Genomic DNA, 20,210 nt, shown 5'->3' with positions numbered 1-20,210 from the left:
ACACACCGGAGAGAGAAACCATGCCTGCTGTCCATGGTGCTGACTTGCCACATCTCTGTTGGAGTTTATTTAACTGTCACTCTGATCACTGACTAGATCAGGGGTGGGCAAAATGTGGCCCGCAGGCTGGATACGGCCTGCCAGGCCATTCTATCCAGCCCATGGAGCCCCTCAAAATTTAGAAAATTAATATATATCTGTCCCTGGCTGCCTGTCATGTGGCCCTTGATGGCTTGCCAAAACTCAGTAAGTGGCCCTCCGCCCAAAATAATTGCCCACCGCTGGACTAGATAATACCACTTAGAAAAGGGCTGGGGAAATATAATGGAACACTAAATGAATAAGATGCAGTATCTTGAAGCAATTGGAAGAAAGGTAAATTGCATTCTGAGGACCATTAACAGGAATATCACCCTTAAGTTATAGAAGTTATTATTCCACTCTGTTCAGAACTGGGTAGGCATCAGATAGAATATTGTATCCAGTTTTGAGTACCACACTTTAAGAGAAAGAGTCAAACCAGAGAGAGTTCAGAGGAGTTCAGCTAGAAGAGGTCTAGAAAACACGACCTAAGTTAATCTTTTTAATTTTAAGGATAAGTAAGTAGCAGGATAAGGATGTGGTAAAATCCTCATAAAATAGAAGTTTTTTTTCAATATATGTTAGTCTAACATCTATCACTATCAGTGGTGGGCTTGGTGTTTTGTATGGTACTTCAGTTTACAGGGATGGATTTAGGGAGGAAGGGAAACATGAGGGAAGGTGAGAAAGCAGGATCCCATGTTTCACATTGCAGGTATTGTTCAGGATTTATCTGAAGGTGATGGAGATGGCAATGACATCTAAATTTCTCTCAGTTTATTCCAACACATCTTTGAAAATCATGAAGGGCCAGTAGCAGACAGGATAGATATAACATGTTGGTGTCATGTTCTTTCCCCCATTTGGCTCCATTTTTATTGTGCAATTGGTTCATATATTTTCTGTTGGTAATATAGCTCATTCTCTCATTACTTTGTTACTAATTAGGCTTCATTTCTAACATAACAATTTTCATCCATTAATTCAATATTCTGGTCTTCTTTTGTTGACCAAGAAGGATTTCAACTCTATCTTTGGGTTGTGTTAAGGAGCCTCAGTGTTCAATTAATCTATGATTTAGATCTCCCCTTCCTACTATCTCCTATAAACTTTTACTGTTATACGTTACCATAACTTTTTACGAACTTTCACTCACTTTTAAAAATTCAGTTTATAATTATGTTATCTTTCATGACTCCAGTAATTCTAGCAGGCTATATAGGGACCAGTCACAAATACAGCTCCTGAGCTTCCCCAAAAGTGAGGACTGCTCAGAGCTACCAAAAGGAAAAATGATTTTGCTTAGTAGGGCTATTTGAGAAATGTGCAACTCCAGGCTGCCTTCTACTTAGAGCTATTCCATGACAGCACAACATGGCCTAATAGAAAAAGAATCAAAAGTATAACAGCCTGTTCATTGCAAACTTACATAAAGATGCATTTAAGACTAACTTTGGCCTCATAATTGGACAATATATGCAACTGTGATCCTCAGAAGATAGGATTACATGATAAAAGACATTTTATACATGAATATTTATTTTTATAAGCATATCTACTAATACAAGTATTTATTTTCATGCTTCTTTTGCTCATTCTGTGTTCATTTTGCAGGTGCTTCAAAATGAACACAAGAATTATTGCCCCACTTTCAAAGTAATAATAGCATGAAATCGGCTGTTCTATGGCCAGTTGAGTCTAAAAATGGGCTGCTGTAATATTTTAAAATACAGTAGATATTATCATCTTATAAACAAATTAATGGTAAATAGTTAACAAAACTTGTGATGACAGTTCTGAGATGCTGGGTGAAAACAGGCCAATAACAACCAGTAGGAATGAAGTGTTTTTCCTTCAGCAGACATGCTTCTGCTAAGTAGCTTGTTGCTTTCCAAATAAATTAAATTGCATTCAAACATAGGGTCACTACAAGGTTCTCAGAATCACTTATTCAGAGCCCTAGAGTTGTTTGCTAAAAATTTTTTTGGGGGGAAAAAAACATGAAAATTACCCCACTCTTCTTTTTTTTTCCTTTGCAAGCAAAAACTTTTGCAAGCTCAAAAATTTCAAAAGAGTTACTGACTTTTTAGCAAGTTATGGGTTGGGGGATAACATTTTTCCTATTTTCATTTTTAATTGGAAGTGTTTCTGAATCATTAAAAGGATACTTAAATTTTAAATACAAAACATTACTTAAATATTATGATATTTAGAAAAATGGGTATATTTTTATCCTGAAAAATTGAAGTAAGTTTGCCATTTGAAGCACTTTTTCACTACGTTTTTCAAAACCATCTAATATAATATAATCTCTGTCAGGACCTGTAGATACCACTGTTATAACTGTAATTATAGTGATAGTTGCAGCTCCTGTGAAAGCCTGCTTAGTACCTAATACAATGCTTGACTTGCCTTCTGTGTACAAGATGATAATGTTCAGAGGCTGACAAGCTGGAATACATCCCTCCCCTTCATATTTCACATCTTGCTGAAGTTACTCATTTCTAATATTCCTTGAGGAAAGAAATACAATGAATTTGTTGGGATAAAGAAGATACCCTAATCTTTTAAGATTTCTCTTCAGTATACAGTCCCTTTGGCACTTTATGAGATTAAGCCACCCCCTAGTTCTTAGCCAGCCGTTTTGCCTTTTTTGTCTCTCTAAAAAAAAACAACCCAAGTGGGCAACCCTACTTTCACTATTGCTCCATCAAATGCAGCATCTTTGTAAATAGGGGCATTATTGTTGGATCCAAAGCCTCATTTGCTCGTATCACTTTCACAGGGAGGGTAGTATGCAGTAACTTTTAGTGCATTTGCTGTTTGTAATCACTGATCCAGAATATCATTCCAAAAGAATAAAGCATGAATAGAAAGTCCCAAAATGAACATACTTCTGGGTTAGTTATTATTGTAAATTCTTGGATGACTAAGCACATTTTCCTTTTGGTCCTGGAAATCTTTTATCAGTATTAATTTGATTTTGGAAATCTAAAATTAGCAAGGCTCAAACAAACAAAACAAACTATTATTTGCTTTATTGTAGCCTCCTGATTTTTGAGAAAATATGTTGTTACTGCTTTAAATGGCAATCAGCTATATATCTTAAAATCAAGCAAATAGGTATTTTATCTTCAATTTCTGGTTGTTATTGGCCTGTTTTCTCTCAGCAGCTCAGAACCCTCATCAATATCCCTTAGGCTGGGGGAGAAAGCTCTTTGAAATAAAACATCAATAATATTGCACACACTTTTGTTTTGAGAGTAGGTGAAGTTTAGATTGCAATCATTCTGTGCATAAGAATAATACTTCAGAAATGATTGCTTTGCATCAGCTACTCCATTTAATAGTTTTCAGCCTTCTTTTAGCCCAGCCTATTTCAGGACTACAAGTGAGACACAATCAACCTACTGTATAAAGTACTTGTCTTTTCTGCTTTTATACTTTAAATGTTGAGTAGCTGATGCAGCGTTGATATTCTGTAATAGTATTTTTTCAATTTACAAAATGTAGCCAATTTGCTATCACCTGGTTCTACAACCATTTGGTAAGACTATAACTGTAAGAAAGAAAAATAAATGTCAGTGTCTACAGTGCTATGTCTGGACACCATTCTCCATGAGCTGCCACTGGATTCATACAGGCAGCTTTCCTTTGAGTCATAGATGGTATGATGTGGGTGTTCATGGATGTGGGGCTGAAATCAGTTATGCAATTAAGATCGGTTCAAGGTGACACGGAAGATTTCAAACTGCAGAGATTAGCTACTAGAGTCAGAGAGAGAAGCTAAATTAACTAATTTGTTCTGCTATAATTAATAAAGCTGTGGCCAGTTTCCACTACATTTCATTAAATTATGTGTGGTATTTTCATTTGGGCATGTCCTTCATGTAAACTTGAAAGAAAACCAAGTACAGAAATAAGAATATATTTCTCTCTCAACCAACTTTTATTTATTGCTCATGTCAGTAAACGTTATTCTACTGAAAGTTTAAAATTACTTGAGTGTCATTATTGAGATGCATAAATTTTATGTAATCTTTCACCAATCATTTAGCCCTACTAATATCTCAATCAATAATTTTATTTCCATTCAGTGAATGTATACTAGAGATGGATTTGAAACATGTTATTTGGATCCCTGTTTGTTTCCTAATGTTGAAACCAAGCAGGTGACCTGTTTTGATTCAGCACAGCAGAAGAGTGGTTACAGTGGTTTACTACAGCTCCAGAGGCAGAAGATTAAGCTCCACTCTGGACCTGTGCTGTAGGCTCCCCCAGTTGCTTCAATTGTAAATGGCTATTTGGCCATTTGTCATGGGAAGTCAAAGGTGGTAGACACCTTTGGTGCTAGCCACCACATCACTACAGGAATTGACATGGCCAGTGGGCTGGTAGGCTTAAGAGGATCTTTGACAATTATAGAAATGATAGCAATATAACACAACATCCTAATCCTTTCTATGCAATATGCACTCAGACACAAGTCTAAATTAGAATGCTATGCCTATACTTTCTCCAGATTGTTGGGAACAGAATTACCAGAGTATTGTATTCTGGTCAGAAGTGTTAGTTATGGATCTTATTTACTTATGAAAGGACAAGGATATTTTCAGAGAATAAACTGTCAGTGGTATAAGGCAAGGATATCCTGAGCATGGATTAGGTGTCTATAGAGACCATACATAAAACAACTGTTAAGTCTAGATAAAGTTTGGGCAATCTGTACCATGTACTTCTGCTTTTTCACCTTCCCTCATGTATCACATACAACCTCTCACTTCCCTTCCCCCACCTCCCTCCACATACACTTAATCCTTCCCTTTCTTATCCCTCTCCTTAGTAGAGCCTGGCTTATATGGCCAGTTTTGTATGTTTTCCAAGCCTGATACTAATGTCTGATAGTAGCATCATAAAAAATTAGAGCCTGAAAAGTTACCCTGAAGTCACAGTTTTATAGTTTCATAGTTAGTAGGGTCGGAAGGGACCTGAGCAGATCAAGTCCAACCCCCTGCCATGGCAGGAAAGAGTACTGGGGTCAAACGACCCCAGCAAGGTGATTGTCTAGCCTTGTCTTAAAGACCCCCAGGGTAGGAGCCAGCACCACTTCGCTTGGAAGTTGGTTCCAGAACCTAGCCGCCCTGACAGTGAAGTAGTGTCTCCTGATGTCTAGCCTGAATCTACCCTCTGCCAGCCACTCCTGGTACTGCTCGGGGGAACAGGGATTCCCCCAATGCCTGCTGGTCCCCTCTGACTAGTTTGTAACAGGCCACTAGATCCCCTCTCAGCCTTCTCTTGTGGAGGCTGAACTGGTTCAGGTCCCGTAGCCTCTCCTCGTAGGGCCTGCCCTGCTGCCCCCTGATGATGCGAGTGGCTCTCCTCTGGATCCTCTCCTTGTTGTCCACATCTCTCTTGAAGTGTAGTGCCCAGAACTGGACACAGTACTCCAGCTGCAGCCTGACCAGTGCTGCACAGAGGGAGAGTATCACCTCCTTGGACCTGCTTGAGATGCATCTGTGGATGCATGACAAGGTGCAGTTGGCCTTTCTGACTGCATCCCCTGTCGGGGTAACTAGAAATAATGGCCATGAACTGGAAGAGGGAAAACTCAGATTGTACATCAGAAAAAAATTATTTACAGTGAGGGTTGCCAAAATACGGAATACATTTCCAAGGGAGGTGGTGCTGTCCCCTTGGAGGTGTTTAAAAGGAGATTGGGCAAACACCTGGCTGGGGTCATCTGAACCCAGCATTCATTCCTGCCTAGGGTAGGGGGTCGGACTCCATGATGTAATAGGTCCATTCCAACCCTAACATCTATGAATGTATAAAACAATAAGCTGTATAATTGTTATTCAGATATAATCTAGACCGGGGGGGGCCAGCCTTGTTGGTAGGTGTGCCACAAATTAGCCCCATATCTTCCCCAAGTGCCACTGTGATTCCCAGCCCAAATGGCAGCTTTGCCTTCTGTTCCAAACTCCATGCTCCAAATCTACCCCTCTGTTTTCTGTATTTTGAGTACCACACTTTAAGAGAGAGACTCAAATCAGAAAGACCTGAGAGGAGCACAGCAAAAAGAGGTTTAGAAAACATGACCTAAGTAAAACTTTTTAATTTTAAGGATCAGTCAGTAGCTGGATAGGGATGTGATAAAATCCTTGTAAAGAGGAGCATTTCAGTATATGTTAGACTAACATATATCACTATCAGTGGTGGTCTTGTTATATTCTGTCCTACTTTAATTTAGAAGAATGGATTAAATGACTTGGTCAGTGAGGATCTAGTCGGGGAACTTCTGGAGGGACTGGATGTATTTAAATAAGCTGGTCCGGACAATCTCCACCCCAGAGTGCTGAAGGAATTAGCTGAGGTCATTGTGGGACCCCTGGCACAGTTTCACGAGCACTCGTGGTGCTCTGGTGTGGTGCCAGAGGACTGAAAGAGGGCCAACATGGTTCCCATCTTCAAAAAAGGGAGGAAGGGGATACGGGAAACTATAGGCCAGTTAGTCTTACCTTGATCCTGGGTAAGCTTTTTGAGAGAATTATTCTGGCACATGTCCATGAGGGGCCAGCGGGGGAGGTTATGCTTAGCGGCAACCAACATGTGTTCATTAGAGGCAGGTCCTGTTCCCACAAGCACTACCAGGAGTGACTAGAAATAACGGTCACAAGCTGGCAGAGGGTAGATTCAGGCTAGACATCAGGAGGAGCTACTTAACTGTCAGGGCGGCTAGGATCTGGAACCAACTTCTAAGAGAAGTGGTGCTGGCTCCTACCCTAGGGGTCTTTAAGACAAGGCTAGACGAACACCTTGCTGGAGTCATTTGACCTCAGTACTTTTTCCTGCCAAGGCAGGGGGTCAGACTTGATGATCTGCTCAGGTCCCTTCCAACCCTACAAACTATGAAACTTGAACAGCGTGCTTTCTACTTCCTTGTTCAAGTCATTAATGAAGATATTTATAGTACCAGTCCCAAGACAGAGACTTGGGAGACTCCACTGCCCACATTCTTCCAGGTAGAAACCCACCTGTCCACCACAACTCTCTGGGTGCGTCCCATAAGTCAATGTTTACCCGCTGGACTGTGTAATAATCTACATTGCAACTGCTTAGTTTATTTTAGTTAATTGAGTGTGACACTGTGTCAAAGGCCTTTTTAAAATCTAAGTTAATAGCATCTACCTCTATTCCATCATCCAAGCAGGCAGGATCTGCCTGCTATGAACCCATGCTGATTGCCCCTTACCATCATTTTCCCCGCTGGTCCCCCACAAATGTGATCCTTAACAATTTTCTCAAAGGTATTGCCAAAGACAGAGGTGAGACTAACCAGCTTATAGTTACCTGGTTCCTCCTTCCTCCCCTTCTTGAAAATACGGACCACACTGGACCTTTTCCAATCCTCCAGGACCTGTCCTGAGCACTGTAAGTGCTCAAACAGTTGTGCCAGCAGCTCAGCTATGACTCCAGCTAATTCTCTGAGTACCCTTTGATGAAGATCATCAGGACCTGTTGACTTAAATACATTCAACCCCTCCAGGTGCCCCATTACTAGGTGAACACGAACAGTTGGTGGGTTGGTATCCATACTGGGTTTACCTAAGGTCCCAATGGGATGCATATTTGTATTCATGTCCAGGAACATGGATGCAAATAAATCATTTAGAAGCTCTACTTTAGCCATCCTATCTGTTACCAGTTGCCCAGTTCATCCTGAAGGGTCCCCAAGTTACCCTGCACCTTCTTTGGTTTATACTTTATTAAAGCACAACAACATGCAAAAAGACATTTAGACCTAATTTAGTTCTTGTTTTTAAAAAATGGACTGGGAGTTTAAATCAGGCCTAATCCGTAGAAGTAAACATTACTGTGAAACAAACTGGAGTATTGTACAAATGTATGCCAGGGAAACAGTGAAGTTAGACTCTGTTTTCTAGATTCTGTTTTCTCACTTATATTCAAAGGAGCATTATACAGCAGTCTAGAGATGCCATATAGTAGGACAGTTACTATATAGTAGGACAAGGGAAGAGCTGGGCTAATTATTCTCCTCCAAGCAGCTAGGTTCAACCAATGCAGATAGAATAAAATACAAGCAGATTTACAGTAACTGAATTACCAGGAATTTCAGGGATCTATTATATGTCTACACAGACACCTTGTACAATACAGACCTCAGGCTTTAGCACAGTAGATCCTAGCACCTCTTGAGGTCAATCCTGGGTGTGGGGGGGTGAGTGTGTGTGTGCATGTGCGTGCCTCCTCCAGCCCAGAAGGTCAGTCTATGGGGGAGAGAAGAAGGGGTGGAGGCCCAGGGGGCACGTGCAGTACAGCTCAGGGAACAAAGCCCAGGCCACAGTGTGGGGAGCACGCGCCCCTGGATCTGCCAATAGGGTGGGCTGGGACAGGCTGCAAGCTCTTCCTGCTGGGCTGTTCCCAGCCAGCCTGTGCTCAGGCTAGGTAGCAGTGGCTGTACTGTGAGCAAGCCCACAGAGGGGGGCTATAGCCTCCCCAACCCCTGCTCCCAGTGCTGCAGCCATGAGCTCCAAGTGCAGCATGGCACAGCCCGGTGGGAACAGCCTGGCACAGCCTTCACCTCACCCCCTCCCCAACCTGGGGACATGGGGTTTGGGGAGCTGGTGGATGTGGGGGAGGGTGGGTTGCAGCTGTGGGCTGGAGACTGCGCTGGGCTGTTCTCACCAGGCTGGGTGGCTGTGGATGGCTGTGGTGCTGGGAGCGGGGGTTGGGGGGACTATGGCTCCCCTCTGTGGCCTTGCTCCTAGTGCCACCACCATCTGGCCTCAGCACAGCCTGGTGAGGAACAGGATGGCATTTCCCAGCTCACTCCAGGCAAATCTGGGAGCGTGAATCTCCCATGCCCTCCCAGGCTGTGTGTCCCTGCTCCCTGCACCCCCTGGATGAGCCACTCGTGGCTCCATCACCCACCCTATGCCGGCTGTGCTCCCTCTCTCACTGCTATGGATGGGGCAGATCAAGACCCCAGCAGTGAGGAAGGGAGTGGGGGCTAGAACTGTGGCCTTGATTTGCCTTGCCCCACATGGACCTTTCCCCTCTCCTCCCCTCTCCCCCTCCTTCCCCCACCACACACCTGCTGGGTGCGGGAAGGGGGGTAGATCTTGCATTACTTTTAAATTCCAGAATGATCTCTGACCTAAAAATGTTGAAGACCCCTGCTTTAGCACAAGAATTTCAGCTTAAATTTGCATTTGTGCCCGCCAGGCTTTATTCACCCTGAGGGTACGGCCCTCCTCTTGTCGCCAAGCCTTAGGGCCCTTGAGGGCAATGCGGTTGTTTTTTCCCCACGTTGCCGACCCCGCTCTCTCCTGCCACGTCTTGGTGCACCGTCAATGGGGGGGGTCACCTAGCGGGTCCCTCGCTGCACGGGTCCAACCCGGCAGATGTACACAGGGCTCCACCACCCCTGCACCCTGGCCTCACGCCACCTTCTTGAGCCAACCCAGTGGATTCACGTGGCCCGTCTCGCCCGTCCACCTTCTTCCCTTGCCCCTGTCCCTTATACGTATCAGGTCGAGCCCCTCTGAGTACAGAGGTGGCTCCCAACCCCTATCCCTGAGACTCTAAGCCAAATCTATCCTGGTGCCTGTGGTCCCGGCGGTGACCCTGCCCCGATCACGACCCCCCTTCGGGATCCTCATCACCCTTCTGAGCCGGGCATTCACCTGGTCCCAGCATGTCCTCTGCAACAGTTCCCCCTCGCCAACATCCCGTTGGGGCCCCTCTCGTCCGTCGCCGGCTCCCGGAAGCTGCCGCTGGCTCCCTCTCTCTGGCTGTCTTTGTTCCTGCTCCCTGCTCTCCTCTGGATGCCGTTGGGCCCCACACTCCTTCTCTGCCACCGACGGATTCCCCACTCCGGGGCCATCCGGTCCTTCCGCTGCAGCCGCCGCTGTTTTTATCTTTACCGGCCAGCGTCTGGTGCTGACATCACCGGCTGGCCACAGCTGTATGTAAAGCCGGCTCACAAGCCACGCGGGTTTCCTGGGAGCGTTGTCCCCTACTGCAGGGGAGTTGCCGGCGTCATCCCGGTCTCCGGGACAGCATTCATTGGAATTCTGTAGTTTCCGTGCTTTTTTTTTTTTGGTCAGATAAAACTGTACATATATCTCCTTATTTAGTGAAGCATGGATTTTCAGTCTGGCGATTGCAATCATGTTCAACAGGATACAAAATGTAAAAGGGGTGCAGTATGGGACTATTTACTCTGTCTTTAAGGTTAAATGAGAGAAGTGGTGTAAAATCTTTCTGTTAGTCTAAAGCCAGGTATGCATATTACATTTTTACTGGTATAAGTCTATACCTGTAATAGAACAGAAGCTCAGCTTACATAGACTGGTTTATAAATGGTGGAACCCAGTCTAAGATTTTCCCCCACACACATACACATCAAAGGCAAAATGTGTGTTATGTTCTGTTCAATACCGATCTAAACTCCACCACTTACAGAAAACCATGTCACTAAGAATGATTCTGCCTTGGTTTTTTTTGAACTTTTGTACCTAGCCTATGAGGTCTTGGTATGGAAAATTCTGCCAATGGTCAAAATAATAGAAGTATACAGCTATTACCAATGTTATCATAAATTTCAAGTGTTCCTAGAAGCTTGTGTAGGAGTAAACAAAATGAAAAGATCCATATGCAAAATATCCTAATAACTAATATTTTTAAAGTGTCAATAAAAAAGGAATTGGCAAAGCACATGCAGCTTTGTAGCTCCTCAATCTTGTTATAGCATTGAAATATGCATGATTTTTTTCACAACATGCTAAATAAAATTGCCAAAATACTGAAAAAACTCTGTAGCACTCATACACTAAAAAGCACTATTGATGCTGCATACTTAGATTTATGCTCATTTTTAGTTACTCTTGAAAGTGAAACCACTGTAAAAGGTTTATCATATTTAATGCAAATAATTTTGAATCTAAAAATAAAAGTTATTGCAGGTTGTTTTAAAATTGTGACTATGCACTAATTTCTGAAAGAACCAAGTAGAAAAACTGCCTCCCCCCACTTTAAATTAGATAAAGAAATAACTAGGATATTTCAGAGTTGTTTGTAAACCTTTCACAAGCAGATATTTTTAGTAATGAGCGCCATAAAATAATAGATTCTTTCTCATTTGATTCACTGGTAAAACTGCAAAACCTCTTTATACTTGTCTTTATTTGATTCCCATACACAGTCAGTTAAAACATTTTAATTAATGAATTGGCTATATATCACCATTATGAAATTTAGGTATCATATTTTATCTGCTGTTTCTGACAAAACTAACAATTATGTTTCCTTTAAATATAATTATTGTTTAAGTATATTGAATTAAGGAGTTAAAGCAACATACACTACCTTATCAATTTAAAAATACAATTCTCAGGTGAACAAATGTTGACAGTGAATACAGGTTTTTGTTTAAATCATTTTGATTGATTTAAAACAGCAGAAATACTTTCCTATAAATTCTCAATTGTGGAAGTTATCAGGTAACAAAAATGTCATTTCTTAAAAATAGGTGATACTTTTAAAATGAAATGCAGTCAATAGTGCTGTAATTCCAACCGACCAAGCTCAAGAAAAATACATAAGACTGTTTCTGCTGTTTCTAGAAAGCTGTAATGATCAGTCTCAGTTGTGCTTTTGACATTTTTACCCTCAGTGTACTAACGTACACTTCAAGGCTGCAATAACTAGATTAAAGTAATAACCCACCAAGTGTTGCTGTAGGCTACAGTTTTAGCTGACACAAATCATCTTTCACTGGACACAGTTTATAGTTTCTAACATAAAATGACTTTGCTGAAAAGCTGGTGCTTTTGCAAGCTGACAATACATTTACAAACTATCATTAATCTGTAATACCACTCAAATTGTTTCTAAAAGTTTGTGATAAGATTGAGTCTATCTAGTTAAAATTTGTTAATATAAATTGCAAAATCTGATCCGTATTAATCCGAATGCCTTAAAATTAAATGATTAGTGAATCTTATTTGCTGCTGTCTGCCTGGTGCATGATATTAGGGCTTATTTTAATAATATTACTTATAAACCAACAGCAAGAGCAACTGCCTTAAATTGGCCTTAATTGGAGAGAACAACAACATTAAATAATCACATATTTCATGGTAGGTGTTGGAATTCAAAAACACTGGCTGTATCCAATAGGCTTTGTCATTAACATGACATGCTTCCTTACACTACAAAGAAAACAAAATACAATATAACCTCATAAATCCAGCATGTTTGGGGCCTAGCACCTGCTGGAAATTTGAAAAATCTGGATTTTTGAATGAGTGAGGTTGAGGTTAGGGAAGGGCAGCGGAATTGACGTGGCACAGCCCAGCAGCTGCAGGCAGGTGGCGATGGCCACTCCCAGGTCTGCAGCAGGGAACAAAGCAGAGGGAAATGTAAATGGGTGTGGGACAGGCTGTAGACTGGGGCTGGTAGCACCATGGGGCTTTTCCAGGTGATTGGGGCAGGCGGCAGCCTGTACTCATCTGGTGCACAGATCCAGGGGCATCCCCCCTCCCCCCAGGAAGAGCCCGGCACAGCCCCCAGCCCGCAGCTCTCCCAGGGTGCACACAGCAGCAAGAGCCATGCCCTCCCACCCCACATCCCTCACCCACTTACAGTTCTCTCTACTTGGCTCCCTGCTGAATTCCTGGAAGTGGCCGGTGCCACCTGCCTGCAGTGCCAGATTTTGGAGCATTCTGGAATTTTGAGTGCCAGATTTATGAGGTTATACCATATAAACCTAATACAGTAGCTGTTGATCTGTAATCATTACCAAACTACTAAGGGAAGGGGAAAGCAAATAATCGATAACTTATGAACCTTGAATAGCTGCTATATATAACTTTATAAAACTGGTAGAGCAAAACCACCTCCGAAAAATATTTTTGAGTAAAGTTTATATGCAAATCACAGTAAAATGTTGCAAGAGTGTTACCCAGTGTTCCTAAGCCATTGAAATCAATGGCAATTTTCCCTTTGACTTTAACAAAACCAAGATTTTAGCTCAGTTATTACGTGATGATACTCAATATTGTACTTTACATTTCCAGTTTTTAATGGCTGGAGCAAGTAGGGCCCACTCCTGCATCTTCAGGGGAATTGTTGCCCTGACTGGCCAATTAAGACCAGCTGTGCCCAGAGCCCTGATCTGAGCTCCTTACAAGTAGATTTCAGTACTGCTTCTAATGATAAAAAGTCAGAATCTTCTTTAACCATAAAGCAATTAATCTTCCCATCCTGCAAGTTGCTGAGTATCCATAACTCTCTATAATGAGTCAAGGAAATTCTGTCTCTCAGAACTGGCCTTTTGTAAACCAGTTAATTATACAGTTGAGGTTAGTAGAAACATTTTATATGTTAAATTCATCTAGGATTTTATTAGTTGATTGATATAGACCTCAAATATCTTCATTTCTTAAGTATGCACTAATTAGGGAACTTTGTGATTAAAGATAATCAGTTAAAATTAAGCAATGCACATATTTCATCTTTAGTAGTAATGACAATGAAATTAGGATAGGGTAAACTGATTTGTACTATTTAATCTGTTAGAATCTCTTAACTTTCCATTTACAACTTCAGAAAAAAAAATAAAAACATTATTCTGGCTTAAAACTTGGTGTAGATCAGAAGTTCTTTAACAACAGAAATACCAGCATGTAAGGCACAGGATATTATATTAATAAGTAAAACACATCGCTAAAGAAAAGATACATTTTGGATTAGCAAGTTAGAACATAGGATCAAATGATCTTTTCCTTTCTTGAGAAGTTTATTTGTGTAGCTAAAGTGTGCTACAATCAAAAGCTACCTTTGAAACTAAAATAAAAGTACCGTGTATTCCAGTGAAGATAGGTCTCACAGCCATGAGATCTTTTTTTCTTTTTCTACCTCTATCACAGACTCTTTGGTGACTTTATGGCAAAGTTGAGTCATCTCTTTGGACATGGGGTCACAACTCTACAGAATGGAGTACATATTTACAAAGTACTTGAAGGTCTGTGGATCAAAAGTACCAAGTATTCCAATGATCATATGCAGCATCTGGACTTCAACAGCAGAACGGATCGTCATGCTTGCATATTACTGATGTGTAAATTGTGAAGCAAATGAAAAGAACTGTAGAAGTAGTGTAAAAGTTGACCTCTAGTGTCATGCAATAAACAGGGTAAACAAAACAATTGCATTGTGGAACATTTGTTCAATATGCAGGTTTACAATTCAATACACTGAATCTTTAGAGTACTGAATTCTATTTTACAGCCCCGAATAGGTTAATTCAGTGTACCTTTCCCTTAAAAACTCTAAATTTCAAACTCATTTTAGCAAAGAAATTCAAAGTAGCTCATAGAAAGATTTTTTCAATAATTTCAGTATACAAATATCTGAAATATGAATAACATCCTATCTAAGATAAATTTGCTTCATATAAAATCTGTAATACCACATAATCCCATCAAATAAAACAGTTAAAAATATGCAAAATAAAAAAGTTATCAAAATGAATGAATCAATACCTGTATTACATGACCATTGAAATAGGTTTTGAAATTACATTTTTTTTATGCTGGATGGTAATATAATCAAGAAGAGACCCTGATTTCAAACTTAACTATTAATTTAACATTTATAATTTCTAGATGTCTAGCAAAAATATTATATGCTAAGGTTACATACCATTCCGTAGAGTTATGTGTTCTCATCTACTTCCTCTTACTAAAGCTAAATTCTTTCCCCATAAAAGTTACTGGAGTACTTATATGTGCAGAGACTTTAATAATTTATATTTTTGACATGCAGACATTATATGACCCACTGAATATCCTTAATTAATTGGATAAGGACGTGTCTGTATAGATTCACAAATTATTTTAAACACGCTTTTAAATATTTTAAATTAGAGCCTCCAATTAAAATTGTACATGTCATATTGTCTCATTTAATTCTACTGTTCTTTTCCAGAGACACAGCCTCAGCTGAACAAACTGCATTGATGTGAGCTGAGCTCAATTAGTTTCTGATGTTCTGCCAAATTGCCTCATTACCTGTCATAGGAACACCAGTGACACTTTTAAAGTCAAGCTCTTTGCATTCACATTATTCTCTTCGGCCAAAAAAGTCTCATTAGATGATTTAAAACATGTAAAATACTAATAAACAGTGAACCAATGTGTAAATAATATAAAATAGCAGAGGTGGGACAGACAAGCCTGGTTGTGTATAAAATTTTTTTGTGACTAATACAAACTACAGTGTCTTCATGAAATCTGCTTCATTCCAATATTTACAAATGTCTAAGATAACATATTTTTACACCCACTATAATGGGCTGGGGACGGACCAATTATTCAGCCCATTCACAGCCACCTAAATAAAAATTATCTGATATTTACAGCTGCCGAGCACCCACAGTTCCAATTCACTTCAGCAGTCCATTCAATAACCCTATAAACTGGAGGTGATGATGCTATGAAACTGACTTAATTGAATTGGTCACAGATGCCGACAGAGCTATGTAACTTTATACTTAAAGGAAATCACATTTCACTTTCTTTTTTACCTTGTACATTGATAGGTTTTGTATAACTCAATAAATTTCTCTCAAATGTTTACTTCTGATATCAGTTGATTGATTTTGTCAAATATCGTTGATTTTGCTGACTGCTTTCTGTTGTCTGTCTTTTGACCAAGTGCCATACAATAAAGAATATTTCACAGACTATCTTGAATAAAATGTTTGCCACACCCATTGTTTTGTTTCATGCTGGAGTTCATTTGCTCAATTGTTGAGGAAAATATAGACATAGGCTCTGAGTCATACTTTGCCTAAACCTGTCCATTATCTTGTCACAGACATATGCTATTTGATTCTGGATTTGTTTAGCTGCAGACAATGTAATTGTATATTAAAATCAAACATAATACAAACATAATATTATTTTTCAAGAACACACATAGCTTTAAAAAAAATCACCTGATGACTTTGGCCACTCTGGACTTAGAATTTATATTTGCTGATAAAAATTATTTATTTTTGCCATTATACAAGCTTGCAGAGAATTTTAACCCCAGTTCATTCTTTGTGCTACTCCAGTTAAAGCAATGGTAATATATTGGGAGTATGGAAATAAAGCTAGCTCATACATCTACCATACTCCTATTCATCTAGGTCGGGGTAGGCAACAATTTTGGCCAGAGTGCCAAAAAAACTGCAATGTCTACCTTGTAAGGTGCCTGGAGTGCCAGCATGTCAGAAACACAAAACTGAGGTGGGGGGTAGGTGGCAGGATGCATTGTACATTAACATACTTATTCATAATAAATGTTGTGGGGGTGTTGTTGTTTGTTTGTTTTACAGTAAGTACCGTCTTTTCTAAAAAATTTAAATTTGGTGACAATAAATAAAACTTCATATACTACTTTTGTTGTTGTGTACTTTTTTTTGTTAAGCATATTGTGATGAGAGAGAGAAAAAAACTAAGAAGAAAGAGAGAGAAAAAAAGGAGAGAAGAGGGAAAACCAGACACACACATGCACACACACAGAATCACATGCGCACAAACACAAAGAACCAAATACACACACAAAGCACACACAGAAAAATGACGCATGCACACGCACACCCAGAACCAGACACGCATGTGCACACAGGCACACACAGAACCAGACACATGCAGACAGTAACACACAGAACCAGATACACAGATGCACATGCACACACACAGCCACACACAAACACAGACACACACATGCAGATGTACATAGAAACAGACACACATACATACACACATACACACACATCCATACATGAGGCCAGACTGCTGGGTGGTAGGACAAAGACCAACCCAACGATGCCCCAGGTCCGCCAGAGTCCCTGTACTTCCCCAGGACCCTGTGGCCTGCTAAGGCCCCAGCTTGAAGCCCATCAGCCAGCTGCCTCCTCTTGGTGGGGGAGAGGATGCCGCATTGAACTGGGTGGGCCCCTTGCCCCAGGGTTGTGGCCATGCTGCAGTGGGAAGGAGGCAGCACAACAGGCTGGGAGGGAAGGGGAGAAGGGGCAGCACAATCCTAGCCCCATTTCTCTGACCTCAGGCTCCCCTCAGCCAAGTGGCTCTGATGCATCTGCAGCAGCTGTAAATTGCCAGGGTGATGCCGCTACTGCTGCTCCCTGCTCCCCAGCTGCAGCTGCACCTCATATGGTGTCGCTGGTGACCCCCTTCCCCCAGCACCCTCCTCCACTCCTTGTCCTTCATTCTCCCACACGCAGGCATGTCCTACCCAGTGGGAGGAGGTGTCAGGGCAGGCTGGGCACAGCTGCAGCAGCCACCGCTGCTGCTGAGGGGGTGGGGGAGGCCTGCCCCACTGGCGGTGGTACAGTGAGAGCTGCAGAAGGTAGTTTTCCTCTGCTACATGAATAGCTCTTTCTGAGGGCTCTTCAGGCAGTGTCTCCTCCTGAGTGTCTTGAAAGAGCCGGGAGCAGCAACTTAAAAAAGATTTTTTTTAAAAAACAAATTTCCTTGGCACACCTCCGGGCATGCCAAGGAAAACATCTCCATGTGCCACTAATTAGCACATGTGCCAGGAGTTATCTATCCCTGACCTAGGTGATTATACAGATTGCCCATACATAAGAATACCTGATCTCCTTGAAGGGCTGACTTTTCCTAAAATTAGCTATAGAATTTATAGTTACCATATCGTTCGCAGAAATACATTATATTCTGCTTCTTGAGAATATGGTACATCCTATTTAGGAAATAACCAAAATTCCACCTTGGTGTAGGTTCATTCACATATTTTAAAAGAGATTTATTTCTTTCCTTGCCACACTTGTATTCACCTTCTTTTTTTCTTTCAGTATTTCACATGCTATGCTTTTTAATCTGAAACCTACCCATTTTGTATTAAGGGTTGCAAAATAGAGACACGGCTTATACTTTTTTAAAACTGATGTACAACATTTTTTGTAAGTTTTTGCAATTTAGCAAGGAGATTGAGGGTGGGAAACTTGTTAGTCTAGAAGATTTGCTATGTTAACATACAATTTATGTTCAACAGACTTTCAGTTCTCCAAAATACTGTTCTCTTGTTCAGTACTACCATATGCCATCAGTTATCATGCCAGTAGGTGACCCACTATTAGGCTACAATTCTCTGGCCAAGAGACAGTGGAGACATAGTGGTCATACAATTCTGTCTTATAAATACAATGAAAACTCAGGTAGCTGCTCAACCCCTCCAGTGTCTGCCTGTTGGATTGGAGTGGTAAGGAGGCCTGAAAGTTACAAACCACTGTCTACGGCTCCCAGCCCCTCTGTGCCCGCCAGTACAATGGACCTACTGCTCTGTGTGGACTGGAAACAACCCCAGCACCATATGACAGCCAGTCTCAGCCTCCACACTGCATGGGAGTCAGTTCCAAATTGTAGTATGAAATGTGGGCTGGGAGTGACCAACTGGAGCTGGGACCAGCTCCCAACCCTTGCAGCATGTGGGAGCCTTAAACAGGCATTTGTGAGCTTTGGGGGCTAGGACTGGGTTCCATACACTGTTGGGGTTGCTCCCAGCTCTTGTGCTGCATGTGAGCCTTGAACTGGCTTCCATGTGATGACGGGACTGAAACCAGCTCCTGTGTGGTGCCAGCCCCTACACTGCACTAGAGCTTTGAACTGGCCATACTGCAGTAGTAGGGATACCTGACAAACAGCTCCTTTTCCAGCTCCCAGCCTGCTTACTAGGGATGTGCACATTTCTCCGAGTGTTTCATTTTGACAATGTTTCAACTTGTTTGAGCTCCAAACAGTGAAATCAAAATGAAAGGCTTCAAAAGAGCATTGAAACACAATGAGGGCAGTCGAAACATTTTGAAAGTTTTAAAATGTTTCAAGTTTCAAACCTGGGCTTGCCTGCAGGGAAACAGAAACTAGGGAGAGGGAGGGGGAAGAGGGGAAGGACTGCTCTGATACTGATATCTGTAGCTAGCCAATGACTGTGATCCTTCCCTGAGGTCCCTTGCAATCCCAGTGCTCTGGGGGAGGGATGGAAAAACAGCATAAAAAGCAGAATTGTTTGAACTGAACTTTCTGCCTTGGGATTAATTACTGAGCTGTGTCTTCCAACAGCTCATCAGTGTCATAGAAAGGCTGTCACTTCCTACTTGCTAGCCTGTTCCTAGCAAGTGGGATTCAATACCTTTTGCTTTCTATACCAGTTTATTATTATATTCATTCATTCCTTTCAATTTATTCCTCCCCCAAATTCCTCTTTTTGTTTTTGTTAGTCCATTTTGATTCTTTTCCTTTAGAAAATAAATCTGTACTTTTTCTCACAGTGTGCATTCCATTCACTGTGCAGGGAAGCACAACATATATTGCATATTATAATATATAATTTATTCAGGAACAATTACTACATGCATTTATATATTTTATTTATTACATAATACATATGTTACATAAATATACATATATACAATTATCTATGTATATTACATAAATACAGATTACATTACAGAAGAACACACAGTTTTATCAGCACACCAAAGCAAATACAGTATGAAACACACCATGAATTGTGATGGAAAGGCAGCTGGCAAGCCTTCAGGGAGGGGCAGAAGAGTGGGTAAAGGGAGAGCTGTAAGTCCTGCCCCTCCCCCCCAAACTGAGAGACAGCCTCTTTCCTACAGGCATGAGGCTTCCAGTTCTACCGGCGGCAAGGAGAGGGGAACAGTGCCACTGCCTGAGCCTGCATCCCCTCCAAGAGCACCAGCCATAACATCCCCCCCACCACCATTACAGCAAGCAGCATCAGCATCACAGTTTCCTCCACCCCTATTTCACTTCCCATCCTGAGCCTTCCAGTGCCAGAGAAAGAGCTGGAGCTGAAGCTGGATCTGAGTGCCCAAACAAGGGAAATTCTGGGGATAGGAGGGGGAATCAGAATCATCTGAGTTTGTGCTCCACACCCCTCAAGTTTCCCCTAGAGCCAGGTTTCCTTCCCCAGAAGGCACTTTGGAGGAGGTTGAGGTAGAGGTTGTGGAGGCAAGTGGCTCAGCTGAGTCAGCTACTCCTGTTGCT

The sequence above is a fragment of the Gavialis gangeticus genome, unplaced genomic scaffold (assembly GCF_001723915.1).
Source record: "Gavialis gangeticus isolate Ggan-Ray unplaced genomic scaffold, GavGan_comp1, whole genome shotgun sequence".
Taxonomy (NCBI): domain Eukaryota; kingdom Metazoa; phylum Chordata; order Crocodylia; family Gavialidae; genus Gavialis; species Gavialis gangeticus.
Note: the sequence above shows the minus strand (reverse complement) of the source record.